The sequence below is a fragment of the Mustela nivalis genome (genome assembly GCF_964662115.1).
Source record: "Mustela nivalis genome assembly, chromosome: 2".
Lineage (NCBI taxonomy): Eukaryota > Metazoa > Chordata > Mammalia > Carnivora > Mustelidae > Mustela > Mustela nivalis.
In genome coordinates, this window is record NC_139021.1 from 103,510,290 (window position 1) to 103,514,751 (window position 4,462).

Below are 4,462 nucleotides of genomic sequence, written 5' to 3' on the forward strand. Positions count from 1 at the left end.
AAAGTCTGTGTCTCCCACCAAATCCATATGTTGAAGCCATAACTCCCAATGTGATGGCTTTTGGAGGTGGGGCCTTAGCAAGGTAATTAGCTTTAGATGAGGTCATGAGAGAGGAGCTCCCGTGATTAAATTAATGTCCTTATAAGATGGTAAAGAGACCAGAGCTCTTTCTGTCTCTACCATGTGAGGACACAATAACTAAGTAGCCAGAGGCAAGCCATTAGGGGAAACCTTAGCAGAGTTCAGCCATGTTGGCACACTGATCCCAGATTTTCAGCCTCCATACTCTGAAGATAAATATTTGTGTTTAAGCCACTCACCTGTGGTATCTTACTACAGCAGCAACTAAGACAAGCCTTTGGGCTAGAGTTTTCCTGGAACATCAGAGAAGCAACAAAGAAGCAGGTGTGGTGACCTAAAGGCATAGACCACACAATGCCAAGGCCATTGGGCTCAAAATTCTCGCAGTCCTGGACAGTTCAATCCATCCAAGTAAGTTTAAATGCGTGCCACTGCATGTTGGCTTTTCAGTCAAACAGCTAGATTTATGAGGCTGTGAACTGAAAGCTGTGAACATAGCGGCTGTTGAGGAGCACTGAACGAGGAGTCAGACACCAGGGCATTCATAATGATTCTGCCACCAATTACATAGGTGAAATGTGAGCGGTTACTTGAGCTCTCCGGGGTCCTGTTTGCTCAGCTTTAAAACGAATACGAATATAAATGATGATGCTGGATGGCATCATCCCGCAAGGTCTCTTCCAGCGCCAATACCCTTTCACTTCCAGTGATTCTGCTAGGGCTCTCGCTTAGCAATCACTAGCAGCAAAGTCAGCAATACACTGGGATAGGTCCTCTGAAACAACTTCACAGGCTCTGGCCTGACTGTGTGGCTGGGAAAGGCTAGGGGCTGATACATCACAAGTCTGAGAAATACAGTCACATTGTCAAGAAGACTTCGGGTCCAATTTAAAAGCCAAGTTAGAAATGAGGAAAGGCATTCCAGAGAACAGTGCAAATGCTAGCAAAAAGCCCCTGGTGTGCTGAAATGTGGTAATGACTATTGATCCTGAGTTAGATTTTCAAGTCACAATCGCACCTATAGATCTTAGTCAACACCACCATATTTTAAATAGAATATACAAAGAATTCCCCAGCTGTTACCTTTCTTTGCTTTCACACATAATGTATGTGTGTATATAACCATTGTTACTAGCCTTTCTTTGGATCATCTGAGCAAGTTATAGTCCTGATGTCTCATTATTCTCGTGATACAACCCTGCAAATTAGGACGTCATCAATGACATGACTTTATCTTCTAATCCTTAGAATTTAATTTAAATTTCACCAATGATCCCAGTGAAATCTTTTTTCTTTTTTTTCCGGGTTCAGAATTCCATTTAAGAACACCTCTCATATTTATTTGTCATGACTCCTAACCAGAAGACCTCTTCCATCTTTCTGTGTTCTTCTTGAGCCTCACAATTTTAAAGAATATAGATCTTAAATATTGTCAAATGACCCTGAATCTGGGTCCACCTAAGGTTTCCTCATTACTAGACTCAAGGTAGGGAAACCAAAGAAATCCCACACTTTTCTCCGTGCTTCCCATCAGAGGCCCATGATGGTGAAATAGCTTACGAGTGGAGGAGGTTAACCTTTAACACCTGGTCATGTTCTTTCGACCAGGCTTCTCCACATAGTCCCGTTCCTCTCTCTCTTTTTGTAACTGATATATTCAAGGTATAGGGAGATAGCCCAGGATTATGTCAATATCCCACTTGCAGTCAAACCACCATCCACTTGCTGGGTTCCCACTGACCACCCTTCCTGAATCAATTACCACAGGGATAGTGGGCCCATGGTGTCTATCTATTCCATTATTTTTCTTACATTTATCATTAGCATTCTTCTGTAAGGAAAAGCTTTTCTTTTTCTCAAGTGCCTACTGATTCCTTCAGTTGGTCAGTATCAGTGTAGACTTACAAATTACAAATTCCAATTTTTATTCAATAGGTTGTAATCCATCATATTATTATCCATTTTGAAGCTCCAACTTCCTCAATTTGGCCAGTGAGAGTATCTAAACAGGTATTGTGACCTGTTCTTATCATTTGTTAAGCATTTCCTCACTTTCTGGCACAACAAGATATTCTAAGAGAAATGGGTTTCAACAATTTCTCCAGTCTTGGGTCCTTCATTGTAGGGTTTGTATTTAGAAACCAAGTACAATGTACTTATTGTGCTCACTGCTATGAGAGTGTTTAAGTATCTAGGCCTATTCAGTGGACACAGCCAGGAAATACATGTATATGTGCATGCACACATGTACACACATACACACAGGTACCTACATATATCTCTAATTCTGCATATAGATACAGACATAAACATAAATATGGATTATTTTAACCATTGATTCATACCAATACTTCCAAGTTCAATCCAACACTTCATGATTCTTTTTAGCTTTATTTGTAAACACCTTCTCCAACAATGGTAAACTTGGTTTTCCTCATCATTGTCAATGTATTGACTTATGTGATCAGTATACTCATTTGCTCAAGCCAAGCAGATTCCCTACATACCCCAACACTCTGTATCCTCAGGCACACTGCTGGTGGACCTTCACACCTGTCAGCATGCCCTCCCAACCTAGCACCCCACTCTCTGGCATCTCTGGGCAGACTACCTCTCTTCATCTCATGGGCCTCTGGGCCATGCTCCTCCATGCTAACATTATGCTGCCAGACCCTCCAGGCCAAAGAGAGAAGGCCCAGTATAGCTGAAAATAAATGATAACTATAAAAGAAGAGAGGTTGTCTTAGGTAAAATTGAATTGTAAGAAAAGCTCATTTTTGACACCACTTAACCCTCTTCCTCTGTTTTCTGATGTGCTGGCCTCCCTCTCCCTTCCCAGCTCCAGGCATTCCTTCGTCTTATGCTCTTCTCCGTCAGCCCAGATGGCCTCACCAAGGAGCCCTGGCCTGCCTTGCCTTTCCTTCTCATTACCTAATCCTCCCCTGACCCCTTCTTTCCTGCAGTTTGATTAATCTTCTTTAGGTGTTGAAAGGAAAACGATCAAAAGAAACAGGAAAAAACCCACAAAAAATGAAAAAAACTCATAAACACAGAGGACAAAGTGTTGGTTACCAAAGGTCGGGGGTGGGGTGTGGGAGAATGGGTAAAATAGGTGAAGGGGATTAAGAAGCATAAACTTCCTGTTAGAAAATAAATAACTCACAGGGATGAAAAGATAGGAGAAATTGTCAGTGATATCGTAGTAACGTTGTATGGTAACAGATGTTAGCTACACTTACTGTGGTAAACTCCACACAGTATATAAAATTGTCAATGCACTAAATTGTACCCACAAAACTACTATAACATTGTATGTCAACTACACCTCACTTAAAAAAAAGGAAAATTAAATGAATCTGTCATTGGTGGAATTTCTACCAATTTTCCACACAAAAATGAAATGTCTTTCAAACATGGGGACTTTTGTAGGAAGCACGGTCTCTCTTAGAGTACTTTAAAAATATGACTCTACTCTGATTAATTAAGGTAAATACACATGCACCAGTGATTTTCTTTACAATTTTTCAGATTGCATAATGAAAAGCAGAATCTCATAAAGATATGCGAGACATATTTATTATCAAAGTTTTTGAGTACCTGGCTGCAGGTCAGTTTCTGCTTTCTGTGATAGTGAGAGGATCAGTGTTTGCAACTAATTTGGACTAATTTGTAAAAAATACTGCTGAGCAGCCAAATTAAGCATTAAATAACAATCATTAAGATAATATTTTTTAAAGGAAGATGCCTTCATATTTTCTGACAATTTAACAGAAAAATAAAAATCTCTAAGTTGTCCAAATATTTCATCCACTTTACCAATCTGTTCTTTGTTCTCTAAATAAACTGGAGCATTGAAATAAGGCACCTTATTTTCATTTGTAGTACATTTACAAACTATGTCATCTTCACAGGGATGCAGGAACTCTCCTAATAAAACTACATGTTCCGGAGGGCCTTGGTCCTGGCCTTTGTTAAAGCCTCCGCGGCCACCTCCTCGTCCAAATCCTCCTCGGCCGCCACCGCCGCCTCTGAAATTCCCGCCTCCGCCTCGGAAATGGTTGTTGCTGCCGCCGCGATTGGTAAAATGTCAATGCCATGCAAAAATGAGTGCAACAGAATAGGTGATTTTGCTCTAAGAGTATGAACAAACGTTTTAATGTTTTGTACAATGTTTTGAAGTCTGTGGGTGCTTAATAAATGGGCAGTTTCCATTTGAAGAATACTTGGAATTTTTAAAATAAAATGTTTTATTTCTTTAAGTTGTAAAAAAAAAAAAAAGATAATATTTTTAAACTGTAGTAAGTGTTTTCTTGTAGAGCAGCTTTTTACTTATAACAAATATTAAGAGGTAAAATTTAGATATAGCTTCTTAATTACAACC

The 4,462-nt window shown here is 39.8% G+C and overlaps 1 pseudogene across 1 annotated transcript; it reads right to left on the reverse strand.

Annotated features, from left to right (window-relative positions):
• Positions 1–3,733: 3,733 nt before the first annotated feature.
• LOC309858734 (H/ACA ribonucleoprotein complex subunit 1 pseudogene) lies at positions 3,734–4,165 on the reverse strand (annotated as a pseudogene). Its single transcript has one exon. The product of its transcript is annotated as an H/ACA ribonucleoprotein complex subunit 1 pseudogene (transcript).
• Positions 4,166–4,462: the final 297 nt, after the last annotated feature.